We start from the raw sequence: 22,669 nt of genomic DNA, 5'->3' as shown, positions 1-22,669 counted from the left end.
TTAGAACTCTGTTTTCACTTTTTTCACCTAACACTTGTCTGCATTCATTTTTCTCTGTATGACTTTCATATTGGCAGTATAAATGCATTATAGTACATATATGTGATATAACTTACATACTCGTGGAATTCCAGGTTGTTTTCAGTTTCTTAAACATAAATACAGGACAAAATCAAAAAACAAAGTAATTTTACAAACAGGCAATCTGACACAGCGGTTGAATAATTCAGGCCGTAAGATAGTATAATAATTTAGGAATCCATTCAAAAGTTATTTTTTCCATAATCTAGATCATACATTTGCCAAGCTGAATTACAGTAAAACACCATTTCCTTTGATGTCATTGGAGGGTACCCATACAGAAACCAGTCAGACAGAATTACGCCCTACAGGGCTTTTTGGGATTGAGGCCTATACTTCCATTTTTCAGATACAGAGGTTAACCTTAACAGAAACAGAAGAGATACTTTTAGGAAATTACTTCCTGCCTACCATGCCTCAATGTGCACACCCAAAATAAAGCAAGGGGATCTCAAAAGTGAAAGTGACAGTGAGTGCAGGAGACAGGGTTGAAGACTCCCAAGAAAAAAGACTTTTGGCAGCATTGCTTGGAGTGTTCAGTTACTACGCTCCTTGGCTCACCTGTCCAGGTGGTCAGAGGGCCTCCCAGCAAGCAATATCACTCACAAAGGAAACCACATTCCTTTGCTAGTGATACTACTTACCAGAGAAATCCACAAGGTCCCTGAGCGTGGTCGCCAGAAATGTTGCCAAATCACAGAGACAAGGAGAGAGCCAATCCAAGCTTTTTTAACAGGAAGCCAGCATTCTGGAGGATGGAGAGATTAGCCTCTCAAGACCGTCCTGACCATTAGGAAGAGCGGGACATTATATAGGGTAAGTTACATTTGGTTATACACTTAAACTTATTTTAACACCAAGATAGATTTTTTTTGGAAAAAGAAACAAAGCAAAAAATTTCTTCAAGCATTCTACCTCTAGGGAAATGGAAACAATCATGCAGTAATCCTTTTTATCTTCATTTATCAAGAGTCCATTTTGGTTAGGTCAGTAGATCCTTGCCAACAACATCATACAGGAAGAAAGCAAAAGATCATTGAGAAGATAAGAGAGAAAGAAAAGACCAAACTGGATGTCAGAAGAGACTCTGAAACTTGCTCTCCTACATGGTGGTAGTTACGTGCCATGGAGTTGGTTCTGACTCATAGTGACCCTGTACAGGGTTTCCAAGGCTGTAAATCTTTATGGGAGCATAAAGCCTCTTTTTCCTGCAGAACAGCTGGTAGTTTTGAACTTCCAACCTTAAGGTAGCAGCCTGATTCATAACCACTATGCTACTAAAGCAAATGGGAGAAATGAGGTACAAGAGCTGAGCAGAAATTTTCAAAGGTCAGCTTGAGAAGACAAAGTCAAATATTATAACAAACTGTGCAAAGACCTGGAGTTAGAAAACCAAAAGGGAAGAACATGCTCAGCATTTCTTAAACTGAGGGAACTAAAGAAAAAATTGAAACCTCGACTTGCTGTATTGAAGGATTCTATCAGCAAAATTGGGCTGCGAACTGCAAGATCAGCAGTTTGAAACTACCAGCTGTTCCGTGGGAGAAAGATGAGGCTTTCTGCTCCCGTATAGATCTACAGCCTCGGAAACCCTGTACAGGGTCGCTATGAGTCGGAACTGACTCCACGGCACATAACCACCACTACCATCAGCAAAATACTGAATGATGAAGAAAGCATCAAAAGAAGACAAGAGTCACTGTACCAAATATATATGGTTGATGTTCAACCACTTCAAAAGTTAACATATGATCAGTAGCCAATGATCCTGAAGGAAGAAGTTCAAGTTGCACTGAAGGAATTGGCAAAAACAAGGCACCGGGAATTCATGGAATAAAAATTGAAATATTTCAACAAAGTGAAGTGGCACTGGAGGCATTCACTCATTTATGCCAAGAAATTTGGAGGACAACTACCTGACCAAATATTTGGAAAAGATCCATATTTGTGCCCATTCAAAATAGAGAGGATCCAACGGAATGCAGAAATCATCACACAATATCATTGATATCCCATATGAGTAAAGTTTTACTAAAGGTAATACAGAGATGGCTGTAACCATACATTGACAGACAACTTCCAGAGGTTCAAGCCAGATTCAGAGGAGGATGTGGAACAAGGAATATCATTGCTGACATCAGACTGGTGTTGGCTGAAAGCAGAGAATACCAGAAAGATGTTTACTTGGGCTTCATTAACTACACAAAGGCTTTCGATTTTGTGGATCATGACAAGTTATGGAAACATTGCGAAGTATGAGTTTTCCTGAACACTTAATTGTGCTCATGAGGAAATCTGTACATAGACTAAGAAGCAGTTGTTTGAAAAGAACAAGGGAACACTGAATGACTTAAAAGTAGGAAAGGTGTGCGCCAGGGTTGTATTCTTTCACCATACTTATTCAATCTGTATGTTGAGCAAATAATCAGAGAAACTGGATTATATGAAGAAAAACATGGCATCAGGATTGAGGGAACAACCTATAATATGCAGATGATACAACTGCTTGCTGAAAGCCAAGAGGACTTAAAATACATACTCATGAATATCATAGACCACAGCCTTCAGCATGGGTTGCACCTCAATGTAAAGAAAACAAAAATCCTTACCACTGGACCAATAAATAACATCCATATAAATGGAGAAAATATTGAAGTTGTCAATGACTTCATTTTGCTGGGATCAACCATCAACACTCATGGAAACAGCAGTCAAGAAATCAAATGATGTATTGCGTTGGGCAAATCTGCTTCACAAGACCTCTTCAAAATGTTCAAGAGCAAAGATGTCGGTTTGAGGACTAAGGTGCACCTAACTCAATCCATGGTATTTTCAGTAAACTCATGAGTATGTGAAAGTTAGACAGGGAATAAGGAAGACCACAGAAGAATTGATGCGTTTGAATTATGGTGTTGGAGGAGAATATTTAAAGTACCATGCTAAAAGAACAAACAGATCTGTGTTGGAAGAAGTGTAGCCTGACTGCTCCTTGGAGGCCAGTATGGCCAAACTTCATTTTTCATACTTTGGACATATTGTCAGGAGGGATCAGTCCCTGGAGAAGGATGTTTGGTAAGGTGGAGGATCCGAGATGAGATGGACAGGCAAAGTGTCAGCATCAATGGGCTCAAATGTAGCAATGATTGTGAGGTTGGCACAGGATCGGGCAGTGCTTTGTTCTCTTGTGCATACAGTTGCCATGAGTTGGTACTGACTTGATGGCACCTAAAAGCAACAATATTGTTCAAATATATATTCTGGTTTTTTTTGAGAAACTAAGCTTGGAGGCAAGGATGGCCAAACTTCATCTCTTATACGTCTGACACATTGTCAGGAGGGACCAGTTGCTGGAGAAGGATATCATGTTTGGTAGGGTGGAGGGTCAGAGAAAAAGAGGAAAACCCCCAGTGAGATGGATTGGCAAAGTGGCAGTATCAATAGGCTCAAGTGTGGCGACAATTGTGAGACTGGCCCAAGACTGGGCAGTGTTTTGTTCTGTTGTGCATAGGGGCGCTATGAGTTGGTATGGACTCAATGGCACCTAACAACAACAACAAGCATTAAAGCAGAAATGTTAACTATATTAATTTTTCAATAAAGAATATTAATTTGCTATAAAATGTCTCCTGCCCACTTGCAGAGTTTTGGGCCACCTCTCTAGCATCACCCCTCTTAGAAGTTTTTTGTGTGTACCTCCAGTAAGCCTGTTTGTTCAAACTTGTATTTATAGTATTTCTCTCTCTACAACATGAAGGAAAGCATAGCATTACTCAGTGCTTTTTTCAGACAACACTAAATCTTGGCAATCATATCAATACATAATACCTCTCATCTTATGCTTTCATGTTTTTAACTAGAGTCATTGTAGGATGACCTATATTTTATTTAACTAGTTCTCTATGTCAGACTGTTTCCAAGATTTCTGCAGGATTTTGGTATTACAACTATTACGTAATAAATATCAGTGTGTATGTCTTTACAGACAGTATGTGGCTATATTCCACTCATATATGTGGATACATTACCAGAGTAGAATACACGTCAACAGATATGTATATATGTTTTTAAATGGCTATAAAGCATTCCTTTTTCTTTTTTTATCGTAGTGAAAACCTACAGACCAAAACATCACCAACACAAGTTCCACATTTACAACTCAATGATATTGATTTCATTTTTCATGTTGTATCACCGTGTTGGAAGGAGCTCTGGTAGTGTAGTGGTTATGAAACGGGCTGCGAACCACAAGGTCAACAGTTCAAAACTACCAACTGTTCCGCGGAAGAAAGATGAGGCTTTCTGCTCCCGTATAGATTTACAGCCTCGGAAACCCTGTACAGGGTTGCTATGAGTTGGAACTGACCCTACGGGACATAACCAATCAACCAACCATATGCATGCGAAAGCTGGACAGTGAATCAGGAAGACCATAGAAGAATTAATGCTTTTGAATTATGGTATTGGAGGAGAATATTGAAGGTGCCATGGGCTGCCAAAAGAACCAATAGATCTGTGTTGGAAGAAGTGCAGCCAGAGCTCCTTGGAGGCCAAGATGGCCAAACTTCGTCTCTCATACTTGTTACATATTGTTAGGAGGGACCAGTCACTGGAGAAAGATACCATGTTTGGTAAGGTGGAGGGTCAGAGAAAAAGAGGAAGACCCCCAACGAGATGGATTGGCCAAGTGGCAGCATTGATGGACTCAAGCATGGCAACAGTAGTGAGGTTGGCCCAGGATCGGGCAGTTTCCTTCTGCTGTGCATAAGGTCGCTCTGGGTCAGTACCGACTCGATGGCACCCAACAACAACAACATATATAGTGCATTTTGCTTATTCATTCATGATGGATATTTCATTAAGCATTTATTTTGAAAAATAACTCATAAGGTCAGAATATATTCAGTCTAAAGTTCCACACTGTCTACCTCTAAGAGCTGTATGTTGCTAGTTGCAGTTAAGTCTGTTCCTAACTCATGGTGACTCCATTGTACCTGGGATCTTACCACTGTAATCCATAGGTTTTTCATTGGCTGATTTTCAGAAGTAGATTGCCAGGCCTTTCTTTCTAGTTCATCTTAATGTGGAAGCTTCACTGAAACTTGTTCAGCAGCACACACACCTCCAATGCTAGAAGAGTGGTAGCTGCACTTGAGTTATGTTGGCCAGGAATTAAACCCAGGTCTCCTGCATGGAAGGCAAGAATTCTACCACTGAATCACCACTGCCCTCTAAGAACTATATGATTATTTATTTTAATTAGCTATTCCAAAACTCAGAGTACCTTTTGAATTACTAAGATTGTATCTCAGACTTTAAGGTTTCTCAGCCTCCTTCTTTGAAGCATATTATGCTTTGGCCCAAATCTCCAGTCTTGCTCTTTCTTGGGTTCAGACCCATATTCCCCATGATCAGGCAAGTTTTGAGTTCCCTCTTTCTTTTGGTGCTCTATCACTGTACCTAAGGAGCTCTGGTAGTGTTGTGGTTATGAATTGGGCTGCGAACCTTAAGGCCAGCAGTTCAAAACTACCAGCCACTCCGCAGGAGAAAGATGAGGCTTTCTGCTCCTGTAAAGATTTACAGCCTCAGAAACCCTGTACAGGGTTGCTATAGGTCGGAACTGACTCGTCGGCACCTAACAACAACAACGACATCACTGTACCTGGTCAATTGGTTTTTCTCTCTCTGTGGCTTCACTGAATTATCCTTTAGTGGCAACATTTAGTGCTTTTGTTTCTGTATACTGTTGTTGATGTTGTGTATTGTGGAGTTGGATCTAACTCATAGTGACCCTGTATGGGGTTTCTGAGGCTGTAAATCTTTATGGAAGCAGAAAGCCTCGTCTTTCTTCTATAGAGTTTTTGGTGACTTCAAACTGCAGATCTTGCAGTTAGCAGCCCAACACCTAACCCCCAGTGCCACTAGGGCACAGTGTATACTGCTATTTCCTAACCTTGCCCCTGTCAACTGCAGGAAGTGACTTCCTAACTGTCCTCATAGTTGCTAGTCTCTCTTTTATCTCTCCTTGGAATAATATCAAAATAATGCTTCCCATGACACCTGAATTATGACCCAATCTTAAAATCTAAAATATATTCCTATATACATACTCCTTGGCTAAACTTTCAAGGCCTAGTCCCAACTGAACTCTGGAGCTAATCTCCTATCACTCACTTTCATCAGGGTTCTTCAGGAACTCTTTGCATAGTGTCCTGTTTTTGCAATGCTGTTTCCCATCTAAGCCTTCCTCCCACTTTCTACCTTCAGAAATTTTGCATATCCTACAAAGTCAAATTCCAATCTAGCTCCAGTCTTCCTCTTTTCCTGTCTATCCTAGATGGAAGAAGTTCCTTTCCACTCGAACCCCATTAAATTCACTTTAGTACCACTATCTTTTTAAGCATTTATATACTCAAATATGTATATATGGTCTTTGTAGGGTAAGCACTGGACTGAAAATCACAAGGTTGGAACTTTCAGAACACTAGCATCTTTGGGGGAGAAAGATAAGGATTTTATCTTTCAAGATCACTATGAGTTCTAAATGATTCAATGGCCCCTAACAGAAAATGTATATACTCCTGTGCGATGTTAACATGGAGTCCTGGTGTGGAACTGTGGATTAATGCACTGGACTGCAAAGTCGACTTGAACCACAAGGTTGGCGGTTCAAGCTCACCTGCTGCTCATTGGGATCCCTATACAGAGTCTCTATGGGTCAGAACCAACTCAACAGCACTTAACAACAAAAATGCTAATATACTTGATTCCTCTAACACATTTTAAACTGTTTGGAATATCTAACATCCAGAATATTACTTTATTCTCAACACAAAACCTTATGTAAATTTGGTGACTGTAAAATGAGCCGTGATGTGCCCTGTAGGATAAAAGCATGAGACCTAAGGTCAATTTGAACTTAAAATCAGCAGTTCAATCCCACCAGCTGCGCCTCAGAAACCCTATACAGGATTGCTATGAGTCACAACAGATTCAAAGGCACTTAGCAACAACAATAACAACAAAATGAGTTGACTATTGAAACATGCAAACATTAAGCCCGGACTTCTCTGCCCTGTCAGGTGGCAAAAAAGCAGGCTTCTAGTTCTCCCGCCCTAGGAGTCAGCCTTGGAGTCCTGGTGTGGTGCTGTGGACTAATCAGGTCAATGCGCTGGATTGTGAAGTCGGTTTGAACAGGTTGGCGGTTCAAGCTCACGAGCTGCTCTTTGGAAACCCTATCCAGGGTTCCAATGGGTTGGAACCGACTTGATGGCACTTGACAACAGGATTCAGTCTTAGGCTCTTGGCATATTGAAAACTGTGGTTGCTGTCATTGTGTGCCTTGGAGTCAGTTCTGACTCATAGAGACCCTGTATAGGCTTTCCAAGGAGTAGTTTGTGGGTCTGAACCACCGTCCTAGTGGTTAGCAGTCCAGTGCTTAACTACAACGCTACACCAGGACTCCCTAGAGTTACAAAAATTGTGAATTTTAAATGTTTCCATTGTATCATTTTTTCCCTCAAGTCTGTTGTCCAGTGTTACCTCTGCCATTATGTCTAAATCTCACGTGCAGAAAACATCACAAATGGGAAATTTAACATAACCTTAGTTTACACGAGGGGACTTCAAACGTTCTTGGAATAATTCCATTATCTTGTAATTCAGTTTTTCTAAGAAATTTTTGAAGCCCCACCCCCTTACATATTATTCAGAACTGCATTTTATGTTAAGCAAAGAGGCGATCGCAAGATTCAGGGCTCTCAACAATGACTGTGCAGGAACCAGGAGCCGGTTATCAAGTGCTGTGCAGTTAACTCCCGCCAGGCCAAAACCCTCCGTGCGCCTCGTTGGGCCTCACATTCGCTGCGTAGGGGCCAGACCCTTCTTGATGACGGACCAGACCTCCCACTCCCTCTGAGGGTTGCTCCGGCGCCAAAACCACAGAGATTAAGATGAAAAGCCTGGCTGCACACCCACTAAAATAGCACAGCAACTGAACACAAGGGAACAGCGCCAAGCACCCCGCCCCAGGACGCCCTCGCCAGCCGTTCCTGATTCCATCGGGATCCGCCCCTTCACCTGCCACCCAATCAGCAACCACTTCCTGCCTTACTTCTAGCTAATCATCACACTCCACGAAGAATAGCCCTAGGGGGCGTATGGGAAAACGCATAGAGCGATGGCGACACTGACCAACTGAGTTTCAGAACTTGCGCGGGGAGGCAGGATTTGGCTTTCTTAGCAGCCACTGCAAGCGAGGGGCGGGCACTGGGCCGGGCTTCGTGCGTGGGGCTTGCTCGCGCGGCGGCAGCAGCGGTGTCTCCGGCCTCTTGGTTCTGCGACACGTGACGGTCGGGCCGCCTCCGCCGCTGTCTCCACTGCAGCGCGGGGCCAGGTGTGCGGTCAGAAGGAGGCGCAGGCGCCGCCGGCGTTCCTCAGGAAGCTCGAGGTGAGACGGGAGTCCTGTGCACACCCACGGGCCTAAGAAGACTCTGGTGACCCAAAATCACAGCTCCGCGGCCGAAGGGTCGGGCGTGGTCAGGCCCGAGGGGTCGGACTGGGTTTCAAGGGCTCGGGTCCCAGCGAGCGCGTCGGCGGTGAGAAGCAAGGCCCAGACCTCGGCCGCCTCGTTTGGGCAGCCAGGCCCAGACCCCATCGCGGGGGTTGGGAGGCGTGGCAGGTGCCTTAGAGTCTCCGTTGACCTCTGGGAACGCTAACTTCTTCCTATGGCTGTGCTTCTAGGTTCTTAGGCCTCTTCCTGGCTGCCTGGAGAGCCCCGAGGTAGACTGGAGTAAATGGGTAATGGTCTGGAATGGGATCGGGCCTAGTCGGTACCTATAGCAGTGAGGATAAGGTGATAGCGGATCGAGAGAGAATATTTAGGATTGGCGTTATAGGTTCAGAATATTTGAAAATAAAATCTTAAGGAAAGACGAGAGACTGGAACCTTAAAGAGTAAGCAGAAAGTACGGGAACATGCGTTGATAGGAAAAGTTTACAACACCTATTTGGGGTTGGGGAGTAATTCAGTAAGATTTCACAGAACACTAAAAGTAGGGAAGGACCTGAAAACTGAATTGAGTGCAGCTCATTTTGCAATGGAGGAAACTGAGGCCCAGAACAAAATGACTGGCCCAAGGTCATACGATTAGTTTAATGATCAGGTTGGGATTAGAGTTGTGGGTTAGGCAGTTGGTTGTAGTGGATAGAATCCTTCTTGGACCATTTGTGCCCTAGTTCCTGAAAAATAACTGATGGAGTTTTGAAGTTCCTCTGACACAGTGTTTGAGTGCTCACCTGCAAACTAAAAGGATTGACAGTTTAACTCAATAACAGACAAACCTACTAGACGCTCTGTGGAAGAAAGATGTGGCAGCTAGCTACTGAAAAGATTTACAGCCTTGGAAACCTTCTGAGGCAGTTCTACACTGTCCTACAAGTTCCAGGGCTTTGTATGGAGGAGGGGTGGTATGATGAAGTTTTGGGGATTAAATTAAAATGCATGTAAAATAGAATAAGAATCTGAATGTTGTTGGTTCACTACTAACTTTGTTGGCTAAGTTCTGTTACCTAAGACCTGAAGTTAACTTTCTGGCATGCATGTGTATGTATCTGCAAGTGTGTGTGTGAGAGGGTAGAAAATAGACTTTGTGAATTAACTGCTGGGCATGACACAAAGGAATGCTGATTGAGGAAAGTTAAACCAAGAGGAATATTAAAAGCTTGGGAGGAGGGCAAAGGTGAACCAGGGTTAAGTTTCTTTGCCTGTAGTTTAGGAAGTGGGCTATTTTAATTTTTTAATAGGTAGATTTCTTTTTAAGCAGAATCATATTGATCTGTAAATAATTCTGCATCTCAAGGGTTCTTACAGTAGTATTTGAGGGTCATGAATAGAATTGTCAACCATCTTGCACATTTGCTGTAATTTCTTAAGAACAAAGGTAAAGAACTATGTGAGAACTTGCACTGGCACAGCCAGAGTGCTTAAAGAAAATAAGACAGGTAACTGAATTATAAGAAGGCAAAAGTGAGTGTGTATTGGAGTGAATGTCATATAACAAATAGATTTTCTAAACTTCCTGAAAACTGTTGTCAGCGTATCTCCCCTGCTTAACTATCGAAATGTAACAGGAGAGTCCGCTATCACATTATCTTCCAAGAACCATAGGGGTGTAAATGTTTTGACAGAATTCATTGCTGCAGTTTTGGCAAACTCAGAGTTAACTGCTCTGCAGGATGGCTTTAAGGGATGAAACGACATTTGATAAGCATGAATGCTTGGGTTCCAGAGACTAGGGATTCTGGACCCAGAATAACTAAATTTTGTTTACACATCTTATACATCTTAGAAATGGGAATGAGCTGTTTTCTTAGGGGGCTATTGAGAGGAACAAACTAGATGGTGAGCATAAAACTACTTTGAAAAATTGTAGAATGGAACAAATAGAACCGATACTGCTAGTAACTCTTGTTAAGTGCTGTTGAGTTGGTTCTGACCCATGGAGAACCTCTATAGGGTTTCCAAGAAGCAGCTGGTGAACTTGAACGGCCAACCTTGCGGTTCAAACTGACTTTGCAGTCCAGCGCATTAACCCACAGCGCCACACCAGTACTTTTAGAAGTAACTATGTGGCGCTGTGGGTTAATGCACCAGATTGCAAAGCCATTTGAACTGCAAGGTTGGCACTTCAAGCTCACCAGCATCTCCTTGGAAAACCCTATACAGGGTTGCCATGTGTTGCACCCGACTTGATGGCATTTAACAACAACAACAAATTTGATGATAATTAACAACAACAAACATAATTGTAATCTATATAGTTTATTGTAGGGTCGCTATGAGTCGGAACCGACTCCACGGCACATAACAACAACATATAGTTTACTGTAGAATTTTGGCTGAATGCTTTGCTCTACTGCAACAGGTAAACTTTAAGGTTAGTTCTGAGCTGTGGAAATGTTTGGGAGAATTTTGTTTTATAAAGAAGTTGGAGAATCTTCAGCATTATAAAACTCTTAAAATGTTTTTATTTTTTTACCAGATGCACAGAGTAGTAAAATCAGCTGGTTCATCTGTGACTAGAATTGTATTCCTTTTAAATATCTGTTCCAATGTAAATCTTTCAGTTTTTTGGCTTGTAATTCAGAGTTTTGAAACTTATCAAATTAAAGGTGTTAACTGGGTAACAGTAATCTGTTAACTGGGTAACAGTAATCTGTTGGTAGGTATTACTGTCTAGTTGTGTCTGACCTAGCAGCCCTGTGTACAAGCAGCCACTGTGCCGGTCCATCTCATTGAGAGTCTTCCTCTTTATCGTTGACCATCTATCAAGCAGGAGAATCCTTCTCTAGGGACTGGTCCCTGTACATAATATTCAAAGTATATGAGATGAAATCTCACCATCTTTGCTTCTAAGGAGCTTTCTGACTGTACTTCCTCCAAGATAGTATTGTTCATTCTAACGGCAGTCCGTGATATAGTTAACTATTCTTCTCCAACACCATATTTCAAAGGCATCATTTCTTTGGTCTTCTGTATTCATTGTCTAGTTTATACATGCATGTGAAACAGTTGAAAACACCATGGCTTGGGTCTGGTGCACCTTAGTTTTCAAAGTGATGTTTTGCTTTTTAACACTACAAAAAGAGATATTTTGCAGTAGATTTGCCCATTGCAGTCCATTATTTGATTTCTTGACTGCTGCTTCCATGGGCATTGATTGTGGATCCAAGTAAAAATTAAATCTTGACAACTTCAGTCTTCATTTGCCATGATGCTAATAGTTATTCTGTGAGGATTTTTGTTTTATGTTTGAGGTAATCCATAATGAAGGCTGTAGTCTCTGATCTTCATCAGCGAGTGCTTTAGGTCCTCTTCACTTTTAGCCAACAAAATTATTATCTGGATATCAAAGATTAATGAGTCTTCCTCTAATCCTGATGTTGTGTTCTTCATTTAGTCCAATTTCTCAGATTATTTGTTTAGCACACAGATTAAATAAGTATACAATGATGAAAGATAAAAGGACACAACCTTTTCCTTATAAACCATGTAATATCCCTGTGTCCTGTGTGAATGACTGCCTCTTGGTTTATGTACAGGTTCCGCATGAGCACAATGAAGTGTTTTGGAATTCCCATTTTTTGCAATGTTATTGTTAATTTGCTGTGATCCTCATAGTCAAATGCCTTTGCATAGTCAGTAAAACACAGGTAAATATCTTTTTGGTATTCTCTCCTTTCAACTAAGATCCATATGACATCAGTCAGCTGTGCCCTCTTCTGAGCCTGGCTTGAGTTTCTGGCAGCTTCCTTTTGATGTACTGCTGGACGATAGTTTAAGATTGAAAATCACAGCTAATATTGAGTGCTTCCTTTAAGTACTTTTGCAATCATTTCACATGTACTTTGCACAGCAGCCTTATGAGGTATTGTTAAAGAGCTGTCAATTCGGTTCCAACTCACAGTGACCCTGTAGAGGGTTTCCGAGCAGTGGCTAATGAGTTTGAACCTCTGACCTTGTGGTACAAACCAACCTTGTGGTCCAGTGCTTATCCTGTAGTCCTGTACCAGGACTCCACTGTCACTGTCATTATACAAATGAAGAAACTGAAGGCTGCCCTGAGGTTAGTAATTCACCAAGATACCTACTTATGGCACTTAACAACATGCCTTTTCCTAAGGTTGATCTTAGTAGTTTTCTGCATTTGCTTAAATTGGAAATAGTGTCAGTCACATTTTATTTTAAACACTATGTTCAGTTGAAATCTTGTGTACATTGCTCAGTGTTTATGGTAAAATAATGTACTTTTTTTAGAATATGCAGAGAATAGAATTGCAGTTAGATAACAAAGTTAAATTTATAAGAATTTATTCAAGAGAAGTGGTAGTTTGGTGACTGAGTAAAACATTTAAAAAACATTAGATAATACATGGAAGTTGAAAAAAAAAATAGTACAGAGACATCTTTATGCATTTCACCATGTTGACATCACTATTGTGCAGTGTTAAATGGGAAAGTGACATTGGTACAGACCTTACTCAGATCTCACCGCTTTTTATGTGCATGTGTATGTAATCAGTGTACTTTTATCATGCCAGTAATGTGTTTTTGAATTTTTTCCCCCTCAGATTTCATTGTGATAAAATATGTATGAGGAGGGTAAGTCAGAAAGTATTGGTACTAGGGTTCCAGTTCACATATGCACCAGGTTGTTGTTGTTGTTAACTACCGTGGAGTCGGTTCCGACTCATAGTGACCCTGCATAGGGTTTCTGAGGCTGTAAATCTTTACGGGAGCAGAAAGCCTCATCTTTCTCCTGTGGAACGGCTGGTAGTTTCGAACTGCTGACTTTGAGGTTAGCAGCTCAATTCGTAACCACTACGCTACCAGAGCTCCTTAAAATTCATACGTAGTACGGTAAGTACAGTTTAGTCCAAACAAAATATGTCTCTCTCATCAGTGTATGGCTACAAACAAGTTCTCTTAGTAATAACGTTTGTCTTAATCTCTTTAGGGTGTCTTAAAAAAAAAAAAATCCCGAATGGTGACTTCTGTTGAATTCCAGGCAAAGAGGTCAACTCAGAAGGTTTTGATGACTTGTTTTTTTGGATTCTAAGGGTGCAATCTTGATAGATTTTTTTCAAAGGATACAGGACGATCATCAGGGTTTATTAGGAAGAAGCGTTAAGAATTAAAAATTATTGGTGAGAAAAAGGCCAAGAAAATTGTGTCTAGAAGTTGTTTTCTATCACAACAGTGTACCTGCTTATTTTTTGAGAGTAGCAAGGGCTGTCCTATGAGGTAGTAAGGACTGTTCTATGAGAATTTCATTGGGAAACCTTATCCCATCCACCCTGCAACCCTGATTTTGCCCCTGCATATTTCTTTGTTTCCTGAACTCAACATTTAAAACAAACATGAGTCTCTTGATGCCAAAACTTGCTGTTTTGATGTGGTGCAAACCAAAGAGTGCCAAATTCATCTGGTAAGGGTTAAAGAGTAACGCCACTTCAGAAGTCTGTAGAGCTAGATGGAGAATATGTCGATACACAATAGGTTCACTTTTTAATGTTTTGTGTTTACTAAAAGTTTCTACTATGATTCTGTAGCAGTGCTTTTTGATTTACCCCCAAATAACAAAAAGTTTACTATCTTTTTAATGTGTTGTTGTTATGTGCCGTCGAGTCGATTCCTACTCATAGCAACCCTGTGCAGGGTTTCTGAGGCTATAAATCTTTACGAGAGCAGAACGCCTCATCTTTCGCCCGCAGAACAGCTGGTAGTTTCGAACTGCTGACCATGTGATTCGCAGCCCGATTCGTAACCACTATGCTACCAGAGCTCCTTTTTAGTGTGTAACTCAGTGATTTTAGTTGTTTACCACGTTGTATTACCATTCATTTCTAAGAATATTTCATCACCCCAGAACTCAGTATCCCTTCTCCAGTAACTCCATTCCTTCTTTCCCTTAACCCCTGTAGTTGTTGCCTTTGAGTCCGACTTAATAGCAACCCTGTATAGAGTTTCCAAGGAGTAGCTCGTGGGTTTGAACCACAGACCTTACGATTAGCAGTCCATGTGTGTACTGTAACCATGCCAGGACTCCTCCCTTAACCCCTAGTATTCACTAATCTGGAGTCCTGGTGTGGCTCTGTGGGTTAATGCACTGGACTGCAAAGTTAGTTTGCATTGCAAGGTTGGTGGTTCAGGTTCATCAACTACTTCTCAGAAACCCTATGCAGGGTCACTGTGGGTCTGAACCAACTCAACTACATTTAACAACACTAACAACATGATTTACCAATTTTATTTTTTTTAAAGTTTTTATTGTGAATTGAGTGATAGTTTATATGGTAAAACAGTTTTACACTCATTTCATTGCAATGATTACCATCTCCTCCATGCATCATCCATCATTCATTGGTATTTGCTTCTATTCCCTCTGTTTTTTTTAGGGGGGCATATACAAAAACACTCAGGAATACATAAAATTTTAAACAACCAAAGGGCACATTCTGCAAGCCTGCCTTCTGGCCCACCAGCACACAACCTTTCTATTTCCATGAGTTATAGAGTCGTTAGCAGCTCTATCTCTCCATGTCATCATCTCTGTCTTCATCTTTGGTGTCGCTGCTTCTGTGGATAGGGTCCCACATTTCGCTCATACTCTTCTCCCTTGATGGTACTAAGACCCTCTGTTCCTGGACTGTAAGATTTAACTATTCCATACTTTTTGTTATAAAACAGTCTCAATTAGTCATGATAACAATTACTCAGTATTGAATTTTAGAATTTTATTCCCATCTCCTTTCTCCAGACTTGTCCAGACAAGATGAAAACTATTCAGTAGGATTCTACCTTCCCCTGCACACTCTGAAACTAAACTCCCTCTTGAAAACTTGTAAGCCGTCCCTTTGTGCCTTTATATCCCCCATTTTAGGTAGCCAGTGTTTAAGTTGCCTGTCCCTGTATACAGAGGGAGGAAATAGGATTGATACTTGATGTGAAGACTCCTTCACTCTTAGTTGATATTTTGAGCTACTCCATCCATAAGTATAGGTCAAGTACTGTAGCAATTTACACTTGTTTCCTTTATCAAATTTATCTTCCTCTTCACTAATTTACTTTTGTCTGTTTTTCTATTCTAGTTATTTCATATAAGTGGAAACATACAATATTGACCCTTTTGTGACTGACTTAATTTCACTTAGCATATTTTCTAGCTTCATTCTTATAGCATGTATTAGAATTTTGTTTTTGTGAAGGAATAATATTCCATAGTGTATACATGCTACATTTTATCTACAGATGAACACTTGGGTTATTTTCACCGTTTAGCTATTGTGAATAATGTTGCATTGGGGTATACTGAGGAAACTGCCAAATTGTTTTCCACAGTGGCTGTACCATCAATAAATCAGTTTCTCCACATTCTTGCTAACTTGTGTTAGTCTCCATTTTTCTGATAATATCCATCCTTTTGTTGTTGTTAAGTGCCATCGAGTCGTTTCTGACCCATAGCGACCCTGTATAGGGTTTCTGAGGAGCAACTGGTGAGCTTGAACTGCCGACTTTGTAGTTCAAAGGCTTTGCAGTCTGGCACATTAAGCCACAACGCCAGACCAATATCCATCCTAGACGGTGTAATATCTCATTGGATTTTGATTTACATTTTATCCTAATGAATAACAACATTTAGCATCTTTGTGTTTATTGGCCTTTCCTATAATTTTGGAGAAACCCTGTACAGGGTCGCTATGGGTCGGAACCGACTCGATGGCACACAACAACAACAACATAATTTTGGAGAATGTCTATCCAAGTCCTGTCCCCAGGTTTTAATTTGATTGTCTTTTTGTTAATTAAGTTTTAGAGGTTCCTTATATTCTGAATATATGGTTTCCAAATATTTGGTTTCCAAATAGGTTTTTCTGTGTTTTTTTTTTCCCTTTGTTTTTTATATCAACTTGATGTTTAATATAAAACAATTTTAAATTAAAACAGCTTTTCTGAAACTGATCACAGAAGTCACCAGCTGGAGCTGAGTGTCCATATGCACTTTATAGGACTTCTTTGTTCCAATGCTCGCCTGATCTGATTCAGACCGATGGCCGTGGAGCAACTGTAAGCTCAAACTGGAAGGAAACTCAGAGACCACGTCTGATCCACCTCTACCCCAAAGCATGTAGCTGAAGCTTAGTGTGTGTTTATTCTTAAGTAGTAGACAGGACCAGGGAACATGAATCTTAAAAGAGAACATTATTGAAGACATGATTTGTAGTTTACATATACTGTACAAAGTCTTTTAATGCACAAATTTTTTTCATTTTGGTGAAGTCCAGTTAATGTTTTTATTTTGTTGGTCATGTTTTTAGTGTCCTATCTAAGAACCCATCATCAAAAATAAGGTGTTAAAGTTTGATGCCTATTTTTTTCTTACAAGAGTTTTATAGTTTAAGTTCTTAAATATAGGTTATTGATCTATTTGGAGTTAATTTCTAGCTTCATTCTTTTGCCAGTTGTGCCAGCACCAATTATTGAAGAGGTTGTTTTCCCCCATTGAATTTTGGTAGCTCTTAAGTAAAATATAAATTGGACATGGATGTATGAGAATTCTCAACTGTCAATTCTATTCCATTAGTCTTTTATATATGTCTGTCCATGTACCACTACCATACTATCTTGAAAACATGCTTATTGTAATTTTATAGTATGTTTGAAATTGGAAAGTGTGAGTCATCCTACTTTGTTCTGTTTCAAGGTTGATTTGGCTATTTGGAGGAATAGCTTTTTCATGTCTTTTGAGTGTGGGGATGTTGATAGAATTTTTATAGGGATTGCATTTCATCTGTAGATCACTTTGAGTAGTTGTTGTTAAATGCCGTCGAGTCAGTTCCAACTCATAGTGACCCTGTACAGGGTTTCTGAGACTGTAAATCTTTACAGGAGCAGATCGAATCGCTGACCTTGTGGTTCGCAGCCCAATTCGTAACTACTACACTACCATAGTAGTGATACCAATATTAAGTCTTACAGTTCATGAACATACATATCTTTTCATTTACTTAGCTTTTTAATTTCTTTCAGCAACATTTTAGCATCTTTTACCTCTCTGGATAAATTTATTTGTAATTCTTTTAGATGCTATTCTAAATTGGATTGTTTTCTTCATTCTTTTTCAGATTATTCAAAGCAGGTACATAGACACGTATTTATTATAGAAGGAAAAAATTTGCATGCCCCTTAGGTTTCGTTGTATATGCTCATTATTGCAAATTAGTAAAAGTGGGTTGTAGTAGTATTGCAGTTTATTTTGATAGTTATTCTCCCTGTCTCTCCACCCCCCCAAAAAAAAACAAAAAAAATCAAAGACTTGATTTTCAGGGTTACTTGCTGTTGCTTGGACTCATTGCTACATATGTATAACAGAATGAAATATTGCCTGGTCCTACGCCAATATTTTGATCTTCAAGATCATTGATAGGCTTGAGTCCATTTTTGCAGCCATGTGGCAATCCATCTCATCGGTTTCCCTCACTTTTACTGGCCTTCCATTTTATCAGACATGATATTCTCTAGGGATGAGTACCTCCTGATGATAGTTCCAAACTAAGCAATAAGATTCTGTGATTCATAGGGTTTTCATGGTCTAATTTTCTAAAGTTGATTGCCAGGCCTTTTTTCCTAGGCTCTTAGTTTGGAATCTTTGCTAAAACCTATCCCTCATTAGTGACCCTGCTGATATTTTAAATTTCAGTGGCTCAGCTTCCAGTATTATAGCAATATGCAAGCCACCACAATACAACAAAGAAAATAAAAGTGGGGGAAACTGCTCTAATAGTATTTAGTAGTTTGAGAAACTTTGCCCTAGAGGGGCATATAGTATAGTGAGCATGAGCTGGGGAATAGAGAATGTTAGGAAATGTGCTAAATAATCCTTTACTACAGGAAAATGTTAAGTCAGTTTTGTTGTTGTTATGTGTTGTGACTCATAGCGACCCTGTACAGGGTTTCCGAGGCTGTAAATCTATGGGAGCAGAAAGCCTCATCTTTTTCCTGTGGAACAGCTGGTAGTTTCGAACTGCTGACCTTACGGTTCGTAGCCCGATTCGTAACCACTATGCTACTTCAGTTTAGAGGTAATTTATTTACTTTTCTTCCTGAGCAGTCCAAATCTAGGTATCACTTGGCTCTGTATTTGGGAGGGTGTTTGTTTTTTTAAAAACATTACTTTTGTTCTTAGACTACTTGTTGAAAATCTTAAGAATAGTAGCAGCAGAGAAGAGTAGGCTTCTGCTTTTAGGTTTCTGAAATTCCTCTTAGATGTTAAAATATATGAAAGTCTATATCTTTAAAACAAAATGATAGAGTATACTGTATTAGGGATTAGAAATCTTGCTTTCTGTCCTTATTTTGACAGTATCTCAGATTTTTGGCAAGTCAATATCTGGACATCAGTTTCTTTTCAAAAAGAAGTTATGTTAGATTTCTGTAGTATATTTCAACCCCAGGATTTTTGTGTGTGGAGGCAGGTTGCCAACTGCTAAAGAAAAAAATAAGCTTTTTATAGAATAAGCTTTATTTTTTAGAACAATTAGATTTTAAAGATAGTATAGAGTTCCCATCAGGGTTGTATTGTTTCACCATACTTATTCAAATTGTATGCTGAGCAAATAATCCAAGAAGCTGGGTTGTATGAAGAAAAACATGGTATCAGGATTGGAGGAAGACTCATTAACAACCTGCGATATGCATATGATACAACCTTGCTTGCTGAAAGTGACGAGGACTTAAAACATGTACTGATGAAGATCAAAGAGCACAGCGTTTGGTATGGATTACATCTCAATGTAAAGAAAACTAAAATCCTCACCACTGGACCAATAAACAACATTCTTATCAACGGAAAAAAGATTGAAATTGAGAGGACATTCTTGGATCAGCTATCAACACTCATGGAAGCAGCAGTCAAGAAATCAAATGACGTATTGCATTAGGCAAATCTGCTGCACAAGACCCTTTTAAAGTGTTGAAGAGCAAAGATGTCAGCCTGAGGACTAAGGTGCACCTGTCCCAAGCCATGGTATTTTCAATAACCTCATATGCATGTGAATAAGGACATATGGACAGTGAATAAGGAAGACCATAGAAGAATTGATGCTTTTGAGTTATGGTGTTGGAGGAGAATATTGAAAGTACCATGGGTTGCCAAAAGAACCAACAGATCCGTGTTGGAAGAAGTGCAGCCAGAGTGCTCCTTGGAGGCCAGGATTACCAAACCTCGTGTCTCATACTTACGGTATATTGGCAACAGTAGTGAGGTTGGCCGAGGATCCGGCAGTGTTTCGTTCTTCTGTGCATAAGGTCGCTATGAGTCGGTACTGACTCGATGGCACCTGACAACAACAACATAGAGTTCCCATATAACCCATACCTAGTTTTTACTTATTAGTACACTCATTACAGTGCAGTATTATTGTTAACTGAAATCCATACTTAGATTTCATTAGTTTTTACCTAAATTTAGTTGTTGTGTCTCTATGGCACCTCTAGACTGACAGTTTTTCATACTTAACTTGTTTTTGACCCTATCTTTTGGCATGGCACTGTGGGCTAATGCGTCAGACTGCAAAGTCGTTTTAACTGCAGAGTGGTGGTTCAAGCTCATCACCTGCTCCTTGGAAACCCTATACAGGGTTGCGTCGCTCTGGGTCGGAATAGACTTGATGGCACTTAACAACATCTTCTTCCCATTGGCAACCACTGATCATTTTCCTCTTTCTGTTGATTTGGCTTTCCAGAGTGCCTTGTGATTGGAATTATGGACTATGTAATTAGCCTTGCAGAATGACTTCTTTTACTTTAACAAGACATGGAACTCATTGCTCTTGAGTCGATTTTGCCTCACTAGAACCCTATAGGACAGAGTAGAACTGTTCTATAGGATCTATGAAATGATAACGATAAATCTGTATAACAGACAGCCTCGTGTTTCTGTATGTATGACAATAGACAGCCTTATGCAGAGTGAATGGTGAGTTTGAGCCAATGCTTAATCCACTGTTCCACCAGGGTTCTTTTTCTTGGCAGTAAATACCAGCTGCTCCGCGGGAGAAAGATGAGGCTTTCTACTCCCGTAAATATTTATACCCTCGGAAACCCTGTACAGGGTCGCTATGGGTCGGTTCCGACTCCACGGCACATAACAACAACAATATATATTTAAGAGGTTCATCCGTGACTTTTTATGAATATTCTTAACTTTTTATTGCAAATTAAGGTTTACAGTCAAGACCATCAGCTTTATATTCAACAAATTATACACTTCGTTTCATCTCAATGATTACAATCCTCTTCCTGCAACAGCCATCATCCTACTTCCTTCATGTGCTTCTCCATTTACGTCTTATATTTCACAAATGAACAGAGCAAAAATATTTCATGTACACATACGAAACAGAAAATATATATTCATTTGAACGTCCAAAGGGCACATTCTGAAAGCCAGCCTCCTGCCCACAGGCACACAGCCTTACTCAGTCCACAGGCCCAGAGCCCACAGCTACTCTGTCTCTCTATGCCACCATCTCTGCTGTCACCACATTTCTAAGTAGGGATCTCACATTACACTCATGCTCTTCTTGATGGTCCTGGGATCCTCTGTTCTTGAAATGAAAGATTACTTACCCCTTTTAGTTACACATCTTAATACAATTACAGTTGTGACAATCACAATTAATTCCTGCTAGCAATTACTCACAGTTGAATCATAAAATCCTATCACATTATCCCCCCCATCCTCTTTTACCAGATACATCTGGAAAAGAGGAAAATTATTCATCAGGGATTCTACCTTATTTCCCTCATTGTGAAACTCATGAAAACTTGTAATTCAACCACTTCATGCCTTTATAGCCCGCTGGTACAACACGGTAGAATAGTCACTAGACCACAAGGATGGCCATTCGAACTCACCATCCACTCCTCGGAAACCTTATACACGGTCGCTGTAAATCATAACTGACTCAACAGCACTTAAAAATGAGAAACAATTTTTAATGGTCAGTGCCTAGCCCGCTCTTATCAACCAAGTACACTGAGGAAACAAGCTTTATCCTTGATATAAGGAACCCTTCTATTCTGGTTGTAATTTTGAGCATCTACATCCCAAAGCAAAAGTCTAGTTTATCAAATTGTAGCAATTTACACTTTTTTCTAGTATTAAACATTTTAATCTTCATCTGGTCTACTTCTGGTCAGCTAGCCATCCAAACTACTAGGTCACATGGGTACTAGCTGCTAAATTGGGAGTTAACACACACCTCCCTGTACAAAGATAAGCTGGATGCTTCACTCAAGCCTAGGCCCCAGGGGGTAGGCCAGTACCCATGGGCTCAGGAATTCACGTATCTCCCTGAACTTCAGACCAGCCAGCCCTTCCTCTTCTCTCTGTCATCTCAGGGTCAACAATTGTCAATGGAATATGGCCAAACTCAGCCCATGTCTGCATCGTTGCACTTCCCCCATTGCCACTCAAAGTAGACTCAGGTGGTCACCAGTGAGCATAGACTGCTTCTGGATTCTGTTTAAGTTTCAGTCCTAGAAGGGGGTTTTCTCTGGTGGGCTGACTTTTCTTGACTTGATGCCTCCAAAGCAAACAGCTTGTTTAATATTCAAACAGCCAAGCAGTCTGCTTTTTTTTTTATGCAGGTGTTTCTTTCAGTAAGAATCTTCTGTTCTCCCAGCAGTTCTGGGTTGGTCTGCATGTCTTTTCAAGTGAGGATGTCCCAGCTCAGGGTTCTGGGTGGAGCTTAGGATTCCACCTGAGGCCCTATGCTCTCTGCAAAGGCTTAACAAGAAAACCTAATACCCTGTGCAAATTCTTTTAGTATGGAAACCTTTTCTTAAGCTTTTGCAGTAGTCTCATACAATATTTGACTTTTTGTGATTGACTATTTTCACTCAGCATAATGTCCTCGAGGTTTATCCATGTTACGAGGTGCTTTACAGATTCATCATTATTCTTCAGGCTTTGCATGGTATTCCATTGCATGTATGTCCCAAAGTTTACCCATTCTTCCATTGACG

At 40.3% G+C, this 22,669-nt stretch overlaps 1 protein-coding gene across 1 annotated transcript in view; it reads left to right on the top strand.

Moving 5' to 3' along the window:
- The first annotated feature begins 8,411 nt into the window (after positions 1–8,411).
- CANX (calnexin) overlaps positions 8,412–22,669 on the top strand; it is a 60,700-nt gene continuing 46,442 nt past the window's right edge. Inside the window, exon 1 of the mRNA XM_006874451.1 lies at positions 8,412–8,527. The gene's annotated coding sequence lies outside the window, so the exon portion shown is untranslated. The remainder of the gene's footprint in view (positions 8,528–22,669) is intronic.

The sequence above is a fragment of the Chrysochloris asiatica genome, unplaced genomic scaffold (assembly GCF_000296735.1).
Source record: "Chrysochloris asiatica unplaced genomic scaffold, ChrAsi1.0 scaffold00279, whole genome shotgun sequence".
Classification (NCBI taxonomy): domain Eukaryota; kingdom Metazoa; phylum Chordata; class Mammalia; order Afrosoricida; family Chrysochloridae; genus Chrysochloris; species Chrysochloris asiatica.
Note: the sequence above shows the minus strand (reverse complement) of the source record. Positions and strands in the feature narration are given on the sequence as shown.